The following is a 21999-nucleotide window of genomic DNA, read 5'->3' as shown; positions in this document are numbered from 1 at the left end:
ACATGGCAATCCAAAATCTATGGGATACAGTGAAAGCAATCCCAAGAGGGAGGTTCATAGCATTACAGGCCTACCTCAAGAAACAGGAAAAACTGGTAATAAATTATCTAACTCTACAACTTAAAGAAATAAAATGAGAGCAACAGGAAAAGTCCAGAATGAGTAGAAGGAAGGAAATAATAAAATCAAAACTCAAATAAATTACATAGAGACCAAAATAAGAAAACAAACAAACAAAAAACAAATACAAAACAAAAATAAAACAAGAGCTGGTTCTTTGAAAGGATAAACGAGATTGATGAAACTCTATCCAGGCTCACCAAAAAGCAAAGACAGAGGACTCATATTAAAAAAAAATCAGAAATGAAAGAGGTGAAGTAACAACTAACCCCACATAAATACAAAAGATTGTAAAAAAATACTATGAACAACTCTATTACAATAAACTCGTCAACCTAGAAGAAATGGACATATTCCTATGCCGCAGTCTTTTCACAGCAAGGGTTCAGGAATCTGAAGAAGGGATGAGCATACATGAATACTAGACAAGAAATATAAATTTGGAAGGCATTTTGGGGGAGCCAGATGGAAACTTAGTTCTAGTGACTAAGCTCTCCAAATCTCCGGACCCACGGCTTTTTATTAACACATTTTGCCCTCTAGCAAAGCAGATATACATATCAAAGGTAAGGTTTGATAAACAATAAAGGATTATTAGGTTAGGGGAATTGTCCTCAGCTGTTTGGCAGCAGGTAATAATATGCAGATCTTCAGCCCTGCTGAAAATGTCAATCAGCCTTCTGATGAACTTCTTGCATTTATTATGCTAACTACTGTCCTTAGTCTCCAGCAGTCCTAGAAAAATATGACCTTCCAAAGCTCAATAAGGAAGAAACAAAACATCTGAATAGGCCAATATGTATGGAATAGGCCAATAACTATAGAGCAAATTAAAGCAGTAATCAAAAAAACTTCAATCAAACAAAAGCTCTGGTTCAGATGGCTTCACAGGCTATTTTAACCAAATATTCAAAGAAGAAGCAAAACCTACCCTCCTCAGACTTTAACAAAAAAATTAAAGTGGAAGGAACACTTCAAAGCTCATTCTATGAAGCCAGAATTACCCTAAACCCAAAACCAGTTAAAGACACACAAAAAAGGAGAATTACAGGCCAATATCACTGATGAACACAGATGCTAAAATCCTCAACAAAATTGTACCAAATATGATGAGTATTACATTAGAAAGATCATATACCATGACCAAGTGGGATTTATTCTGGAGATGCAAAGATGGTACAATATATAAAAATTAATAAGCAATATACCACATAAACAAATGGAGAGACAAAAAAAACATAATCATATCAATTGATGCAGAAAATGCATTTGACAAAATCCAACCTATTTCTTGATAAAAACTCTCATCAAAGTTGGGATAGAAAGATCATACCTCAACATAATAAAAGCCTTATATGACAAACAGCCAACATCATACTCAATAGGCAAAAACTAAAACTATTTACCCTAAGAACAAGAACAAGATAGGAATGCCCACTCTCACCACTCCTGTTCAACATAGTACTGGAGTACTGGCCATAGCAATCAGACAACAAGAAGAAATAAAAGGCATCCAAATTGGAAAAAGAAGAAGTAAAACTGTCATTAATGGCAGATGTCATGATATTGTACATAGAAAACCCTAAAGACTCCATCAGAAAATGACTGGACTTAATAATTGAATTTGGCAATGTAGCAGGATACTGCATTAACAGCCAGAAATCTATGGCTTTTTTATACACCAGTAATTAACTCACATAAAGAGAAATAAAAAAAAATCCGATTTACCATTGCAACAAAAAAATTAAGATACCTAGGGATAAACTTAACTAAGGACATAAAAGACCTGTACTTGGAAAACTACAGGATGTTGAAAAAAGAGATAGATAAACACATAAACAAATGGAAGAATATACTGTATTCATGGATTGGTAGAGTAGCTAAGCCATTCTGGTAGAGTAGCTAAGCCATTGGTAGAGTAGCTAAGCCATTCTGTGCTCATTGGTCCAAATGAAAGATAAGCTTGGGTCAGACAAAGAGAGAAAAAAAAGTTGTCCTGCCGAAACCGGTTTGGCTCAGTGGATGGAGCATCGGCCTGTGGACTGAAGGGTCTCAGGTTCGATTCCAGTCAAGGGCATGTGCCTTGGTTGCGGGCACATCCCCAGTGGGGGGTGTGCAGGAGGCAGCTGATCGATGTTTCTCTCTCATCGATGTTTCTAGCTTTCTATCCCTCTCCCTTTCTCTCTATAAAAAATCAATAAAATGTATTTTTTTTTAAAGTTGTCCTAACTTTGTCATCCAAGGAACTTGGGGAAAACAAGAGGTCTTCTAGCAGAGACAATAGGATTGAAGAAAATAATGAGAGCAACGGTTCTAACTCCAATCCCATCCAGTCATTCCTCCTCCCCAGGCTAGAAAGGCTTCCCTGGATTAAAGGGAAGAGAAAAGTCAGTGAGACCAAGGATAGAAGGACCATACCTGAAGGGACCAAATACATTCAAAATGATGGGTCATTTTTAGTGAGGAGCATTGCTGAATGCCCAGGAATCCCTTAGGAGTGAGTTTAGCATCAGCAGACTTTAAGAGTAAGCACATGGGCAGAACCTTTCCTGGTAGTCCATAGTGAAGTCTTCTCTTGGACAGTAGTCGTTCCTTGCAGATGATCTCACTGCTAGAAGGAGGCCTATCCAAGCCTGAAGCTTTACGTGGTCCCCATCCAATTTGCTCCATGTAGACAGCCCTCTTTGCATCTTCCTTGTACCATAAGCACTGAAAGGCAATAGAGACCTGCACACTCCATGAAAGTAATGGTGCTGGAGATGCAAGATGGCTGCCGACAGGATGGCAGCCTGCAAGATAGTGTGTGAGTGAGAGAATGAATGGAGAGTGTGTAGACGTGTGGGGAGTGGTTGAATTTGTGAGTGAGCGATAGTTATATTCCAAGGGACTGTTGGGGACTGGCGAACTTGGCTCCCCTGGCTGGGCAGCATCTACTGCTGCTGAAATCTCTCCTGGAGAGGCCAGCTCTGCCACAGAGACCGCGCCATCTTGAAGCGGAGAGTGGCTGTACATAATGAAATGACTTACTGACTTTTCATAAATCAACAGTCAAAAGAAATATAAGTAAGCCTAGGATACATATTAGTGAAACATAAAGATCCAGCACTATCAATAATAACAGCTAGAAAACTCTCTAATAACTTTAGAGATATTAATTTCATATGGTAGTGGAACTTACATTCAAGTACACAGTAAAATATTAAAGACAATGGTGAATCTAAAAAAAGAAGCCCAGATAAAAACGACATAGTCATATCAATTGATGCAGAAAAAGCATTTGACAAAATCCAGCACCCTTTTTATATAAAACTCTCAGCAAAGTGGGAATAGAGGGAATCATACCTCAACCTAATAAAAGCCTTATATGACAAACCTACAGCTGATATCATACGCAAAAATTAAACACATTTCCCCTAAGAACAGGAACAAGACAAGGATGCCCACTTTCACAACTCCTGTTCCATACAGTACTGGAAGTGCAAGCCATACTGATCAGACAAGACGAAATAAAAGGCATCCATATTGGAAAAGAAGAAGTAAAACTGTCCTAATTCACAGATGACATGATACTATACAAAGAAAACCCCAAAGACTCCATCAAAAAACTACTAGACCTAATAAATTAATTTGACCTAATAAATGTATTAGGATACAAAATTAACACCCAGAAATCTATGGTATTTTTATACAGCAATAATGAACTCACAGAAAGAGAAACAAAAGAAAAATCGCATTTACCATTGCACCAAAAATTTTACGATACCTAGGAATAAACTTAACTAAGGACGTGAAAGACCTGTACTCAGAAAACTACAAGACATTGGAAAATGAGATAGAGGAAGACATAAACAAATGGAAGAAGATAGCATGTTCATGGATTGGTAGAATCAACATCATTAAAATATCCATACTACTCAAAGCAATCTACAGATTCAATTCAATTCCCATTAAAATACCAACAACAGCCGAAACCGGTTTGGCTCGGTGGATAGAGCGTCGGCCTGCGGACTGAAAGGTCCCGGGTTCGATTCCGGTCAGGGGCATGTACCTTGGTTGCGGGCACATCCCCGGTGGGGGGTGTGCAGGAGGCAGCTGGTCGATGTTTCTCTCTCATCGATGTTTCTAGCTCTCTGTCCTTCTCCCTTCCTCTCTGTGAAAAATCAATAAAATATATATTAAAAAAAATAAAAAATAAAAAAATAAAATAAAATACCAGCAACATATTTCAAAGATCTAGAACAAACTCTCTCAAAATTCAATAAAAATGAATAAAAAAAAGACCTGAATAGCCACAGCAATTCTGAGAAAGAAGAACAAAGTTGGAGGAATCAAAATACCAGATATCAAGCTATATTACAAAGCCACTGTTCTCAACACTGCATGGTACTGGCACAAGAACAGACATATAGACCAAGGAAACAGAACAGAGAACCCAGAAATTGACCCAAGCCATTAAGCTCAATTAATATTTGAAAAAGGACGCAAGAGCATACAATGGAGTCAAAACAGTCTCTTTAAAAAATGGTGCTGGGAAATTTGGACAGATACATGCAAAAAAATGAAACTAGATCAACTTACACCATACACAAAAACAAACTCAAAATGGCTAAAGGACTTGAATGTAAGACAGGAAACCATAAAAATCTTAGTGGAATCCACAGGCAGCAAAACCTCAGACATATGCCGATGCAATATCTTCACCGATACAGCTCCTAGGGCAATGTAAACTAAAGAGAAAATAACCAAATGGGACTACATCAAAATAAAAAGCTTCTGCACAGCAAAAGAAACCATCAACAAAACAAGAAAGCCCACAGCATGGGAGAACATATTTGCCAATGATATTTCTGATAAGGGTTTAATCTCCAAAATTTACAGAGAACTCATACAACTTAGTAAAAGGAAGATAAATAATCCAATCAAAAAATGTGCAGAGGTTCTAAATAGACACTTTTTGAAATCGGACATACAGAAGGCCGAAAGACATGTGAAAACATGCTCAAAGTCACTAATCATCCCAGAGATGCAAATCAAAATGACAATGCCGTACCATCTCACACCTGTCAGAATGGCTATCATCAACATATCAACAAACCACAAGTGCTGGTAAGGATGCTGGGAAAAAGGAACCCTCCTGCTCTGCTGGTGGGAATGCAAACTGGTGCAGCCACTGTGGAAAACAGTATGGAGTTTCCTCAAATAAGTTAAAAATGGAACTCCCATTTTCCCAGTAATCCCACTTCTAGGACTATATCCCAGGAAACCAGAAACACCAATCTGAAAGGATATATGCACCCCTATGTTCATAGCAGCACAATTTACAATAGCTAAACTTTGGAAACAGCTTAAGTGCTCATCAGCAGATGAGTGGATTAAAAAAACTGTGGTACATCTACACAATGGAATACTATGCTGCTATAAAAAAGAAGGAACTTTTACCATTTGCAACAGCATAGATGGAACTGGAGAGCATTATGCTAAGTGAAATAAGCCAGTTGGAGAAAGATAAATATCACATGATCCCACTCATATGTGGGATATAATGATCAACATAATTTGGTGAACAAGAATAGATCCAGAGACAAATGATAGGGGAGGGGGATTAGAGAGCATCGAAAGGACTTGTATGCATGCATATTAGTATAACCAATGGACACAGACACTGGGGCACTGGGGGCCTGCCCGGGGTGGAAATGGCTCGGTGGGGGGTCAATTGGGGAAAATGGAGACATATGTAAAACTTTAGACAATAAAAAAAGTTATGGTGATGAAGGCAAGCCCTCTACTGGAATTAGCAAAATGAGGAAAGGGGAGATAGGCACTAATGACCACTACCCTGATTTCTTACACCATTTTTTTACCTTCATACAAATGGACTCATAGTGTATAATCTTGAACCTAATTTCTGCATCTCAACTTTATGTGTGTGAACTTTATCTATATTGTATGTGATTGTAGTACATTCATTCCCAATATTGACTGTGATTAGATATACACCAAGTGGCCAGATTATTATGATCTCTGAGTGCATAATTATCTGGCCACTCAGTATATATATATACACATATATATATTAGAGGCTCGGTGCATGAATTCGTGCATGGGGTCTGGCCAGCCTGGCCAGGGGGAGAGGACATGGGTGGTTGGCTGGCCTGCCTGCTGGTCGAACTCCTGGTGGAGGGGACAATTTGCATATTATCCTTTTATTATATAGGATATACACTGAGTGGCCAGATTATTATGCATTCAGAGATCATAATAATCTGGCCACTCCATGTACATTCCCATGTATTTATTCTTTCTACTACTGATGGACATTTGAATTGTTTACACACACCCATTATGTGGGTTTACCACAGTGGACTCATTCTTAGTCAGTAAAACCTACTCACTCTTCCTTTGCTGTATCTGTAATACCTGATCCCAGTCTTTCCATACTCACTGCTATAAAATTTAATCATATTTCTTCAATTGGATAGTCAGTTTCACAAGGAATAGCTATTGTACATGTATAATCTCTACTATCATAGTGATCAATAACAACTTTCAATGTAGAAATAAATGCAAGTGGCACTCTGACATCTTGACTTAAAAGGCTTGAGATTTTTTTTAAAGAATCCTATTTTAGGTATCTCTCAGAATATGAAATGTTCCTAAAATATTATCTAAATAAAAAAGAGCCTAGCGTTTAAAACATACCTTTCCTCACCTTAAGCAAGAGGCTCAGAAGGAAGTGATACAGAAGTAAGAGTGAAAGGAAGAAGTATGTGCTGGTAGGATACTTAAATACAGGGCTCTATCAACTCATAGCTTTAATATCAGGAGAGAGAACCTAAGCTTTTAGCATAAGAACCCAGGAGAATAACAACAGCAAACAATAACATGGAGCTTTATTATGCATATTACTTATATATTATTTCCTTTAATCTTTGCAATTTTATGATGAGTTAGGTATAGGACTATCATTAGAGTTACCAATAAGGAATTTGATGCAGAGTAGTAAAGCAATTTGTTCAAGGTCCTACAGTTTGTAAAGTGACAGAGCTAAGATTCTAACCCAGGCCACATGGCTTTCATATTCTTGACTGGGGTAGCATGGAGGTGGAGACTTATTTTTCCAAATTGGGTAAGAGTTCTATAATTTAAACAAAAATTAGATTGAGCTATCGATCAGTATATGTAAGTACAGATTTTAAAGATACTTTATATGTATAAATAAAGCTTTTCAGCCATTAACAATGATGAAATAAAAGATTATAATAAAGGGAATAGAGGCCCAGTGCATGAAATTCGTGCATGGGTAGGGTCCCTAGGCCTGGCCAGTGATCAGGGCTGATCAGGGACTTTCGGCTGCCGACCATGACCTTCCTTCATTCCGCACCACCCCCTGGTGGTCAGCGCACATCATAGTGAGTAATAGAACTCCCAGTCTCTTAGTCGTACTCCCAAGGGGACACTTTGCATATTAGCCTTTTATATCCTATATAATAAAGAGGAAATATGCAAATTGACCTTCACACCCTCGCATAAGATGACCACCCTCATGTGGTCAAAGATGGCCACCATAAGATGGCCAGCAAGGGAGGGTAGTTGTGGGTGATCAGGCCAGCAGGGGAGGGCAGTTAGGGGTGACCAGGCCAGCAGGGGAGGGCAGTTGGGGGAGACCAGGTCTGCAGGGGAGGGCACTTAGGGGCGACCAGGCCAGCAGGGGAGGGCAGTTGGGGGCAACCAGGCTGGCAGGGGAGGGCAGTTAGGGGGGGACCAGCCCAGCAGGGTAGGGAAGTAGGAGGTGACCAGGTGTGCAGGGGAGGGCAGTTGGGGGCGACCAGGTCAGCTGGGGAGGGCAGTTAGAGGAGACCAGGCCGGCAGGGGAGGGCAGTTAGGGGTGACCGGCCCAGCAGGAGAGGGCAGTTAGGGGTGACCAGGTTGGCAGAGGAGGGCAGTTGGGGTGGCCGGGCCGGCAGGGGAAGGCAGTTGGGGGTGACCAGGCTGGCAGGGGAGGGCAGTTGGGGGTTACCAGGCCAGCAGGGGAGGGCAGTTGGGGGCAATCGGGCCAGAAGGGGAGAGCAGTTGGGGGTAATCAGGCCAGCAGGGGAACAGTTAGGCATCGATCAGGCTGGCAGGGGAGTGGTTAGGTGTTCATCAGGCTGGCAGGCAGGTGAGCGGTTGGGAGCCAGCAGTCCCAGATTGTGAGAGGGATGTCCGACTGCTGGTTTAGGGATTGGGCCTAAACTGGCAGTTGAACATCCTCTGAGGGGTCCCAGATTGGAGAGGGTGCAGGCTTGGCTGAGGGACACCCCCCCTCCCCCAGTGCACAAAATTCATGCACCAGGCCTATAGTATATAGATAGGCGGAAACATTTTGGAGTGATAGATTACTTGTTATCTTGATTGAGATGACAATTTCATGGGTATACATGTACATAAAAATCTATCCAATTGTATACTTTAAATATATGCGTGCATGTCAATAGTATGTCAACTATACCTCAATAAAGCTACATGCAAACAGGATAAAATAGATAAAAACACATGTAAAAACACACATGTACACACACACATATAATGTAATCTGTGGGCTTTGTTTTTTTAGCTTTCACTGAGGCTTCTGTCAACAGGTAGGTGACTGAGCCACCTTGTAGCAAATCTTCCAGTCCCCTTCAAGCCTTCACATAACTGCATGCTTTAGCTGATATTTTGGTAACAACCTCATGAGAGACCCTAAGCCAAAACCACCCACCTTAGCCACTCCTGGATTGCTGACTCTCAGAAACTGCAAGATAAATGTTTCTTATAGCCTAGGTGCCCATCAGCAGATGACTGGATCAGAAAACTATGGTACATCTACACAATGGAATACTATGCTGCCATAAAAAAGAAGGAATTCTTACCATTTGCAGCAACCTGGATGGAATTGGAGAACATTATGCTAAGTGAAATAAGCCAGTCAATGAAAGAAAAATACCACATGATCTCACTCATTTATGGATAATAAAGAACATTATAAACTGATGAACAAAAAGATAGATACAGAGACAGTAAAGCATCAAACAGACTTTCAAATTACAGTGGGAAGGTTAGGGAGAGATGGGGGAGATAAGAGATCAACTGAAGGACTTGTATGCATGCATATAAGCATAACCAATGGACGCAAAACACTGGGGGGTGAGGGCATTTATGGGAGTAGGGAGGCAATGGTAAGATATGTACACATATAATACCTTAATAAAAAAATGGGGGGGGGAATAAAGTTATCAATAAGTGTGAAAAAAAGATAAATGTTTCTTATTTTAAGCTGCTAGTTTTAGGGGTAAGTTTTTATGTAGGAGTAGAAGGATAATTAAGATTTATTACACTTTTATATATAATATTAAAATATAGCATACATACATAAAGTGAGCACACCCATGTAATGAGTACCCACATCAGGACAAAGAACAGAACATTACTAGCACCTCAGAATCCCCCCTTGTGCCCCTGTCCATTTACTACCTAACAACAAGGGTAGCCACTAGCCTGATTTCTTAAAGCATATATGGCTTTTGTGTGTTTTTGAACTTTATATAAGTGGAATCATAGTGTATACTCATTTGAATCTAGCTTCTTTTGCTCAATATCATGTTTATAAGGTTAATCCAAATTGTTACATGTAGTTATAGTTCATTCATTCTCACTACTGGTAACATGTTAGGTATATAACCCCATTAATGTACTTGTTTTGCTACTAATGCATATTTGTGTTGTCTCAAGTTTAGATTTATTACAAACAGTGATGTGAACATTCTTGTATGTGTCTTTTTATGAACCTATATATGTTATTTCTGTTGTGTATGGGCCTAGAATGAATTACTGGATTATAGGCATGCCTGTAGTATTCAGCTCTACTAATTATCTGAAAAATGCTTTTCCAATTTGGTTGCACGAATATACTATCTGAGCAGCTATATAGAGGAGATCCAATTGCTCCACATTCTTGCAGACTCTTGGTATTGTCTTTTTCATCTTTGCTATTCTGGTGGGTGGTAGTGGTATTGCATTGTACATTTTCCTTATTTTTGTATGTTAATTGGCCATTTGGTTATCTTTTGTGAAGTTTCTGTTTCAAGTCTTTGTTCATTTAAGCAAATATTACTTTTATTATTTTAAAGCAATTTTACTTTTTATAAATTAATAGGATCTCTCTGGTACTGTGAAAGCAGTACCTTAGAAGAACAGAGTTATGAAAAAGAAAAAGAAAGATTGAACTAATAACAGGAATATGGTTAGATGCCTATTCTAAATCTAGAATGGTGTTGAGAAGAGAAACAAGAAAAACAGCAGGGCAGAAAGAACCCTCAACTTAGAAATGAGACAAAGAAGGAGAAGGTGGCTTCAGGAAAAGGAAGATGGCTGCCGACATGAAGGCAGACTGCAAGATAGTGTGTGAGTGAGAAAACAAAGGGAGAGTGTTTGGTCACATGGGGAGTGTTTGTTGGTGAGTTGAGGGACAGGTATACTCCAGGAGACTATGGGAGACTGCTGGATGGGGCTCCCATGACCAGGAAGCCCCCCTGCTGCTGGGTTCCCTCCCTGAGCAACCTGCTCAGACAAGGAGACCGCGCCATCTTGAAGGGGAAAGTGGATGTTGTCCGGAACCTGAAAAGCTCGGAAAATCTGCAACTACGGCACCCACCGAACAGCTGAGAACCCCAGAACACCGGTCCCCAATTGGCGCAAACACACGGATTCAGAGCTCTACACTCTACCACGAAAAGGTCAGATTTCGCCTGGGATAAGGTGAGGTCTGTGGTCTGGGCAGGAGAGAGAAACACGTGCACTGCGGGAGCTGGAGGACCAGGGGAAGTCTGCGCCTAGAAAAATCCATGGCTGTTGGGGCTGCCATGATCCATGAATGTGGAAGGGGATCTCCAGAGCTGCTAACAGAAGGGAACACTAAAAAGCAACCCATTTTGTTCTGAGTGCAAAAGGACAGCTTAAAAAATTTAAAAGTGTGCAGGGTGCTTAGACCCAAGGGGGGAAAAAAGACTGCACAGACTTGCGTGCAGCCCCGGAGTTCACACACTTACTCTGGCTTTTTTTTTTCCTTTTCTTTTTCCTCTTTAAATCTTGCTTCTGATTACTAAGCCCAATACATAAGATCACCCAACTGGGGACACCATAAGAGACTGCAAGGTAAAGTTGTTTTTCTGGAACCTGGGGATCAGAGAGGGGAATAACCATCAGAGAACCAGCTCTGAGGCAACCCACTCCCACAAACTGGTATTGAGTGCCACAGGGAAAGCAGGATCTAAGCACTGGCTAGAGAGGACCTATTGATCCGGATGTCAATCCAGAAACACTGCCACCCAGGGGTTGAATCACAAATTGACTCTTGTGTAAACACAAATAAAGGAATACAAGAAATTAAGACACACTGCCTGCTTAAAAATCAGGACTGGCTTACAACACTGAAGAGCAGTGGAATGCAGGGAACTGCAACACTTTCCTAACTAGAAAACAGGCGTGCCAAACAGAACAGTAGAGGAAGTGAATGACCTTCACTACTGCACATTTTTTTTTCATCTTTTACTTAAGAAACTATTTTTTTTCTTTTTGCATCACTTGATTTTACCTTTTTAAGTATTAAACTTTTATTTTCAATCAGTATTATTACTACTACTATTTTATTTTTTTTAAAAAGTGTCATTTTATTTTCTCTTTATTTTACTTTGGGATTAGTGTTCCACATTCTATTTTCATCTTTCCTTTAGCATCATTTTACTCTATCTCAACTTTACCTTTATGCCATCACTCTCTTCCTAACTTTTCCACTTTGGTTTTCCTGTTTCTCTTACCCCTTACCTGCTTTAGATTTTCCCTGTTCCTTCTTTTTACTCCCTGTTAAAATTACACCCTACTTATATATCTAATTTCCAATCTCCTGCTCCAAGTCCATACACACCTCTCTCTTCTCTTACTTCACTATCCAAAAAAAAATATTTTCTCTCTATCCTTTTGTTGGTGTTTGCTTCATTGTTGATTATATCGATTTGTTATGCTTGTTTGTGAGATTATTTTGCTTATTCTTTTTGTTTGTGTTTGTTTTTTTAATTCTGTTTTCCATCGCCTCGCTTGATATTAGTCGTTGTTTGTACTTTGTATTCATCTCTAGGTACTTGGTGCTGGCATTTGTTGTAATTAGTGACTGTTTTATTGGAGTTTTGTCCCCATATATATACTTTCTTCCCCTCTTCTTTCTTATTATCTTTACTTTCTCTCTTATATATATTTTTTCGTTTCCCAATTTCATTTTTGCACTCCTTCCTCTTTTTTTTCTTTTTTCTCTTTGTCTTTCTCTCCTATCCTCTAATATGCCTTTCTCTGGTGGTCACCTTTATTTGGGGTTATTAATATTGTGAATACATTTGTGTTTAGTGCCTTGTGCTTTGTACCTTGTTGTGTTATATTTTGTGCCTTCAAATCAATGCAGGAGAGAGAGAACTACATAACCAGACACCTGGAGAAGAGAGACCATGGGGAGACAAAGAAACAGCCCGCATATGAAAGAAAAGGAGGCATCACCAGGAAAGGAAGTAAATAAAATAGAGTCAAGCAACCTGTCAGAGAAAGAATTAAGAGAAATGGTCATAAGGTGGCTGAAAAGAATGGAAGACAAATTCAACAATATGTGTAAGAAGCAAGAGGAAATTAAGAAGAACCAAGAAGAAATGAAAAATGACATTGCTGCTGTAAAGAAATCAATAGAAATAATCAAGATTAGACTAGAAGCAGCAGAGGACCACATCAGTGAGCTAGAAGACAAGGTAGGGAAAAATACCCAAGTAGAGCAGCTTCTAGAAAAAAATTGAAAAGCAGGAGGAGAGCCTAAGGGAACTTTGGGACAACAGGAAACAAAACAACATCCGCATAATAGGGGTTCCAGAAGGAGAGGAAACTGAGCAAGGAATAGAAAACTTGTTTGAAGAAATAATGACAGAAAACTTACCTGATATAGGTAAGAAAAAAAACAACAACACACAAATCCAAGAAGCTCAAAGAGTCCCAAGCAAAATGAACCCCAAAAGATCGACACCAAGGCACGTTATAATTAAATTGGCAAACACCAACAACAAAGAATCTTAAAAGCAGCCAGAGAGAGACAGAAAGTTACCTACAAAGGAACTCCCATCAGACTACTGACTGATTTCTCAACAGAAACTCATTAGGCCAGAAGGGAATGGAATGAAATATACAAAGTCATGCAAAGGAACAGTCTGAATCCAAGAATACTGTACCCAGCAAAGCTATCAATCAAAATTGAAGGTGAAATCAGGAGCTTCACATACAAAAAAGGACTAAGGGAATTTATTACCACCAAACCAGCAATGCAAAAAATGTGAAAGGGTCTGCTGTAAAAAAAAGAAATAGGAAGCAAAGAAGGAACACAGGGGTAAAGAATAAAAATTGCTCCAAATCATTAACCATCTGAGCACTTCTGGTTGTCCAAGTGGCCCTTTACCCTTGATGATGTCAGCAATCCCAGCAAGTCCCCTGGCCCAAACCATTACCACCTGAGCACTTAAGCCTGTCCACGTGGCCCCTCCCTGTTGATGACATCAGCACTTCTAGTTTAAATGCTTAAACAAATTTCTTTCAAAAACGACAACTCATTGGCACTGAAATATAAATGTAACCAGAATCAAACTTGGTTCTCTGATCTTTGAACATGATTTCCCTGTCATTAAACAATGTGCTACAGATATTAAGGCTCTTTGTTGATTTATTCCTAGTGTTTCAAGCACGTTCAAGCAACCTAGGTTATCATTGTGAATTTACCAGGGTTTGATTCACTTTTTTTCCAGTGTTTCAAGCTCATTCATTAGGAATTCCAAGTGTTTAAACAGTGTTTTTACATATATACCAGCACTTTAAATATGAATTATTACCATTAAAAAGACTATCCTACCTTTCACAGTGCTTTGAATACAAATTCTCAGTATTTCAAAATGCAGTAGAGATCTTAAGGTTCTAAAACGTATTCCAAGTGTTTTAGAAACACTCTTACACATTCCCCTGCTCTGTTATTTTGAGCTCTGAGAGTTTTAACATTTTAATATACATATTATACGAGCTCTTTAAAGGTACATTATTACTACTTTGACCACTAGGCTAACTACCATTTTGATTTCTTAGTGTTTTAAATACTTTCATACTGTTATATAGCTCTATGAAAATGAATTTTTAAGTATTTCACCAACTTTCTTCCAAAAACGCCAACTCATTTTGACGGGAATAATAAATGTAAACAGTATTACACTCACTTCTCACCTCTTTGAACACAATTTCCCAGTGACAAAATTGTGTCGTTCAGATATTAAATCTATTTGAACATGTATTCCTAGTATATGAAGCACATTCCTAAATATTTCCCTAGTCTATCATTGTGAATACTCAGTGTTACATTCACTTTTGTCCAGTGATTGAAGCTCATTCATTGTGAATTCCAAATGTTAATACACCATAACCCTAACCTGAACCCTAACCCTAACCCTAACCCTAGCCCTAACCCTAACCCTAACCTGAGCTTGAACCCTAGCCCTAACCCTAATCCTAACCCTAACCCTAATCCTAACCCTAACCCTGAACCTAACTTTAACCCTAACCCTAATCCTAACCCTAACCCTAGTCCTAACCTTGATGATGTCAGCACTCCAGGCAGGTCCCATGGCTCCAAACCATTAACCACCTGAGCACTTCTGGCTATCCACGTGGCCCTTTTCCCTTGATGACATCAACATTCCCAGCTTGTACCCTGGCTCAAACCATTACCACCTGAGCACTTGAGCCTGTCCACATTGCCCCTCCCCCTTGATGACATCAGCACTTCCGGTTTAAATGCTTAAACAAACTTCTTTCAAAAATGCCAACTCATCGGCACTGAAATATAAATGTAACCAGTATGCAACTCAGTTCTCTGATCTTTGAACATGATTTCCCTGTCATTAAACAATGTGCTACAAATATTAAGGCTCTTTGTTGATATATTCCTAGTGTTCTAAGCATATTCTTATATATTACCCTAGGTTACCATTGTGAAATTTCAGAGTTTGATTAACTTTTTTCCAGTGTTTCAAGCTCATTCATATCAATAATAACTTTAAATGTAAATGGATTAAATGCCCCAATCAAAAGAAATAGGGTAACAGATTGGATAGAAAATAAGACCCATATATCTGCTGTCTACAAGAAACCCACCTCAGAAAAAAAGACGCACACAGCCCTAACCAGTTTGGCTCAGTGGATAGAGCGTCGGCCTGCAGACTCAAGGGTCCTGGGTTCGATCCTGGTCAAGGGCATGTACCTTGGTTGTGGGCACATCCCCAGTAGGGGGTGTGCAGGAGGCAGTTAATCAATGTGTCTCTCTCATCGATGTTTCTAACTCTCTATCCCTCTCCCTTCCTCTCTGTATAAAATCAATATAATATATATTTTTTAAAAAGACACACGCACACAGACTGAGAGTGAAGGCATGGAAAAAGGTTTTTCAGGCGAATGGAAATGAAAAAAAGCTGGGGTAGCAATCCCTATACCTGACAAATTAGATCTCAAAGTGAAGGACATAACAAGAGATAAGGAAGGCCACTTCATAATACTAAAGGGAGCAATCCAACAAGAAGAAATAACTCTGATAAACATATATGCAACCAATACAAGAGCAGCCAAATACATAAAAAAAACTCCTGGAGGATATCAAGGGAGAGATTGACAGCAATACAATCATAGCAGGAGACTTTAATACCCCACTGTCACCATTGGACAAATCCTCTAAACAAAAAATCAGCAAAGAAACAGCAATCCTAAGTGACTCACTAGACCAGATGGAATTAATTGACATCTTCAGAACATTTCACCCCAAAGCCACAGAATATACATTCTTCTCAAGTGCACATGGGTCATTTTCAAAGACAGACCATATATGGGGTCATAGGCAAAGTCTCTTCAAATTCAAGAAGATAGAAATCTTATTAAGCACCTTCTCAGATCACAGTGACATAAAGCTGGAAATCAACTACAATAAAAAAATCCAAAGAAATCAAACACATGGAGACTAAACAGCATGCTATTAAACAATGACTGGATTACCAGAGAGATCAAAGAATAAATAAAAAATATCATGGCAACAAATGACAATGAAAACACAACGATCCAAAATCTATGGGACACAGTGAAAGCAGTCTTGAGAGGGAAGTCCATAGCTCAACAAGACTACTCCAAAAAAACACGAAACAATAGTAATAAATTACCTAATCCTAACACTCAAAGAGTTAGAAAGAGAGCAACAAGAAAAGCCCAGTGTAAGCAGAAAGGCCAAAATAATAAAGATCAGAACGGAGATAAACAACATAGAGACAAAAAAAAAACAACAATACAAAAATCAACAAAACCAAGAGCTGGTTCTTTGAAAGGATAAACAAGACTGATGATGCTCTAGCCAGGCTCACCAAGAAGCAAAGAGAGAAGACCCCAAAAAACTAAATGAGATATGAAAGAGGTGAAATAATAACAGAACCCACAGAAATACAAAGGATTGTTAAAAAAATACTATGAACAACTCTATTCCAACAAACTCAACAACCTGGAGGAAATGGACATATTCCTAGAAAAATATAACCTTCCAAAACTCAATCAGGAAGAATCTAAACATCTCAAAAGGGCAATAACTATGGAAGAAATTGAAGCAGTCGTCAAAAAGCTTCCAGCAAACAAATGCCCGGGTCCAGACGAATTCACAGGGGAGTTTTACCAAACATTCAAGGAAGAACTAAAACCTATCCTCCTCAGACTATTCCAAAAAATTCAAGAGGAAGGAACACTTCCAGGCTCCTTCTATGAAGCCAGCATCACCCTAATACCAAAACCAGATAAAGAAAGCACAATGAAAGAGAATTACAGGCCAATATCCTTCATGAACATAGATGCCAAAATCCTCAACAAAATTCTAACAAATCGGATCCAGCAGTACATCAGAAAGATCATACACCATGATCAAGTAGGATTTTTCCCAGGAATGCAAGGATGGTACAATATCCACCAATCAATTAAGATGATACATCACATAAACTAATTGAGAGAAAAAAATCACATAGTCATATCAATTGATGGAGAAAAAGCATTTGAAAAATCCAACACCCTTTCTTGATAAAAAGTCTCAACAAGGTGGGAATAGAAGGATCATACCTCAACATAATAAAAGCTATATATGATAAAACCACAGTTAACATCATACTGAATGGGCAAAAATTAAAACAATTTCTTCTAAGAATAGGAACAAGACAGGGATGCCCACTCTCACCACTCCTGTTTGACATAGTACTGGAAGTATTAGCCATTGCAATTAACAAGAAGAACTTAAAAGGCATCCAAATTGGAGAAAAAGAAGTAAAGCTGTCCTCATTTGCAGATGACATGATGTTGTACATAAAAAAACCCAAAAGACTCCATCAAAAAACTAATAGACTTAATAAATGAATTCAGCAATGTAGCAGGATACAAAATTAACAACAAGAAATCTATGGCATTTCTATACACCAATAATGAACTTACAGAAAGAGAGACTAAAAAAGCAATCCCATTTACCAGCACACCAAATAATTAAGATACCTCGGAATAAACTTAACTAAGGAGGTAAAAGACCTATACGTAGAAAACTACAGGACACTGAAAAGAGAGATAGAGGAAGACGTAAACAGATGGAAGAACATACCATGTACATGGATTGGTAGAATCAACATCATTAAAATGTCCATACTACCCAAAGCAACCTACAGATTCAATGCACTCCCCATTAAAATATCAACAGCATATTTCACAGATCTAGAGAAAACTCTCCAAAAATTCACCTGGAATTAAAAAAGACCCCGAATAGCTACAGCAATCCTGAGAAAGAAGAACAAAGTAGGTAGGATCTCAATATCAGATTTCAAGCTGTATTACAAAGCCATTGTTCTCAAAACAGCATGTTACTGGCACAAGAATAGACATAGAGAACAATGGAATAGTATAGAGAATCCAGATATCGACCCAAACCACTATGCCCAATTAATATTTGACAAAGGAGGCATGAACATACAATGGAGTCACGACAGTCTCTTCAATAAATGGTGTTGGGAAAATTGGACAGATACATGCAAAAAAATGAAACTAGACCACCAACTTACACCATAAAAAAAAAAAACCTCAAAATGGATACAGGACTTTAACATAAGACAGGAAACCGTAAAAATACTAGAGGAATCCACAGACAATGAAAGCTCAGACATATGCTGAAACCCTTTCTTCACCGATTGCGCTCCTAGGGCAATGGAAACTAAAGAGAAAATTAACAAATGGGACTACATAAAAATAAAAAGCTTTTTCACAGCAAAAGAAACCATCAACAAAACAACAAGAAGGCCCACTGCATGGGAGAACATATTTGCAAATGGCATCACTGATAAAGGTTTAATCTCCAACATCTACAGGCAGCTTATACAACTTAATAAAAGAAGGATAAATGATCCAATAAAAAAATGGGCAACGGACCTAAACAGAATATTTTCAAAAGAAGACAGAAGGAAGGCCAAGAGACACATGAAAACATGCTCAAAGTCACTTATTATCCGAGAGATGCAAATCAAAACAACAATGAGGTACCATCTCACACCTGTCAGAATGGCTATCATCAACAAATGAACAAACGACAAGTGTTGGCGAGGATGCGGAGAAAAAGGAACCCTCATGCACTGCTGTTGGGAATGCAGACTGGTGCAGCCACTGTGGAGAACAGTATGGAGTTTCCTCAAAAAAACTAAAAATGGAACTCCCATTTGACCCAGTAATGCTACTTGTAGGAATATATCCCAAGAAACTAGAAACACCAAGCAGAAAGGATATATGCACCCCTATGTTCATAGCAGCACAATTCACCATAGCTAAGATGTGGAAACAGCCCAAATGCCCATCAGCAGATGAGTGGATTAGAAAACTATGGTACATCTACACAATGGAATACTATGCTGCTATAAAAAATGAATTCTTACCATTTGCAGCAGCATGGATGGACCTAGAGAGCATTATATTAAGTGAAATAAGCCAGGCAATGAAAGAAAAATACCACATGATCTCACTCATTTATGGAAAATAAATAACATTATAACCTGATAAACAGAAAGATGAATACAGAGGCAGTAAAGCACCAAACAGACTGTCAAATTACAGTGGGAAAACAGGGGAGTTTTGGAGAGGGGGGAAAAGAGATCAACCAAAGAACTTGTATGCATGCATATAAGCACAACAAATGGACACAAGACACTGGGGGGTGCAGGATGAGGGCATGCGACAGAGGGTAGAGGCAGTTGGGGGAAGGTCAATGGGGAAAAAAGCAGATATATGTAGTACTACATGTAATACTTTAAACAATAAAAAAAATATTTAAAAAATAAATAAAATGAATGCTTAAAAAATGGAGAAGTCATTATGAAGATGATGCACATGGGTTGGATTTGCATCTTTTTGATGAATGGGAAGTACAGCACACACAGGATATAGCTCAAGAATCATGATAGGCATAGTTACTGTCTAGAAAAGCTTTTTTGAAGAAAACAAGGGGCTCAGATGGGCTATAAACTTATTATATAATGCTATATAATTCAAGGACGTTTAGTGCTAATAGAAAAAAACAGTAAATATTCTACAAATAAAAAATGTGTATCACCAATATCTTGCTCCTATCCTGTTTAGCTAAAATAAATTCTAATAAACTCTTATAAAAAGTTTTTCAAAAGTTAAAAAATGTATATCATCTAAAAGTATGGTGCCATTACATCACACTTCTCAAGAGAGTAAAAATGGTAATTTCTACATACCCTAGAATAGCCAATAAATATATCTCACCTTCCTTTAACCTCACAAGCCTGAATTAAGCTTTAGCTTCTCTTTTCTTTTATGAGGTACCATAATGCACTATGGCATTAGCTGCTTATTTTTAGTTTATTGATTAAATTTTAATGTGTTTCTTTAGAAAGCAGGACAGTCTATTAAAGAATGTTAATATTTAATGCATAAAGGACACCATGTGTGAGAGAAAAACTAGAATAAACCATGTGGGTTTGGTTATATTCTCTTAGACATATATAGAACAGAACTTTAACCCTAAATGTAACAAACTGGTGCTTTAAATGCGATTGTATAAGAAGTTCAGGTATTATAAATATTTTTAAAATATATTTTATTGATTTCAGAGAAAGGAAGTGAGAGGGAGAGAGAGCTAGAAACATCAATGATGAGAGACAATCATCGATCGGCTGCTTCCTGCACACCCCCTACTGGACATTGAGTCTGCAACCCAGGCATGTTCCTTGACCGAGAACTGTGACCTTCTGGTTCATAGGTCTATGCTCAACCACTAAGCCACACCAGCTGGGCAGTTATTATATGTTATTAATTAAATAAGGTCAGATATACTAATAACTTCATGAGCTCAACACTTAAAAATCAAGCAGAAAAAATAGGGACTCAAATTTTTAATATTGTCATTGTCCTATTGTGCATGTACATCACAAAAATGGCACTGAGAACTCATCACATCTATACTAATAAAAGAGTAATATGCTAATTAGACTGGGAGACCTTCCGGAGACCTTCCGGACGTCCTTCTGGACAAAGCCGGGGGCTTGGCCAGCCTGCAAACGGCCCTCAGCCCCTCCCCCAGGCAGGCCACAGCCCCCAGCAGGGACCCTCACCCTGATGGTGGGTGTGTCCAGCCTGCAAACAGCCCTCAGCCCCTTGCCCAGCCCCTACCCCACGGCAGCCATGACCCCCAAAGGGACCCTCACCCCGACGGGGGTGTGACCAGCCTGAAAACGGCCCTCAGCCTCTTGCCCAGGATGACCACGCCCCCCAGCAGGGACCCTCAACACAATGGGGGCATGTTCAGCCTGCAAAAGGCCATCAGCCCTTTGCTCAGGCCTGCCCTGCCCCCAGCAGAAACCCCCACCCTGATGGGGGTATGGCCAGCCTGCAAATGGCCCTCAGCCCCTTGCCAAGGCCTGCCACAACCCCCACCCCAATGGGGGTGTGGCCGACTTGAAAACTGCCCCAGGCCCCTTGTCCAGGCCAGCCCTGCCCACCCAAGGGGACCCCACCCTGACCCGGGCCCCCCTTCAGGACAGACCAGCCAGACCCCACCCTTGTACCAGACCTCTATCTATACTAATAAAAGGGCAATATGCTAATTAGACTGGGAGACCTACTAGACGTCCTTCCAGACAAAGCCATGGTGGCGGGGCTGAGGCAGAGGTGGTTAGGGGTGATCAGGCCAGGAGGGGAGTGCAGTTGAGGGTGGTCAGGCCAGTGGGGGGGCAGTTGGGGGCAAGAAGGATGGCAGGCAAGAGTGGTTAGGGGCGATCAGGCAGGGAGGCAGGTGAGTGGTTAGGAACTAGTGGTCCTGGATTGTGAGAGGGATGTCTGAACCAGCAGTCGGACATCCCCCGGGGGGTCCCAGATTGGAGAGGGTGCAGGCCGGGCTGAGGGACATCCCCCCTCCCTGTGCATAAATTTCATGTACTGGGTCACTAGTATAGTATAAGGAACAAAACTGATACACCTCTCAGGCTTTAGAAGGAAAAGTTCTATGACATGATAATGTTGCTTCACTACCTAACAAAGCATATCACTGAAGTGAACATGTTTCAAGGATATTACATTAAAGCTATTAGGAGAACCAAAATTTTATGGTTGGACATAGGCAATTAAAACATTAACCTCAAACTTGGCCGGTGTAGCTCAGTGGTTGAGCATCAACCTAGGAACCAGGAGGTCATAGTTGATTCCCAGTCAGAGCATGTGCCTGAGTTGTGGACT

At 39.6% G+C, this 21999-nt stretch overlaps 1 protein-coding gene across 2 annotated transcripts in view; it reads right to left on the bottom strand.

The window, feature by feature from the left end:
* Positions 1–21999, bottom strand: part of PRRG1 (proline rich and Gla domain 1) — a 244954-nt gene that overhangs the window by 165420 nt on the left and 57535 nt on the right. Inside the window, exon 1 of one of the 2 annotated variants that reach the window (XM_079765129.1) lies at positions 4169–4257. The exons of the other annotated variant lie outside the window; for it this stretch is intronic. The gene's annotated coding sequence lies outside the window, so the exon portion shown is untranslated. Of the gene's footprint in view, positions 1–4168; positions 4258–21999 lie in introns of those variants that run through there. 2 annotated transcript variants of the gene reach the window in all.

This window comes from Cnephaeus nilssonii, assembly GCF_951640355.1.
Source record: "Cnephaeus nilssonii genome assembly, chromosome: X".
NCBI classification, from domain to species: domain Eukaryota; kingdom Metazoa; phylum Chordata; class Mammalia; order Chiroptera; family Vespertilionidae; genus Cnephaeus; species Cnephaeus nilssonii.
This window is presented reverse-complemented; position numbering and strand designations above follow the sequence as displayed.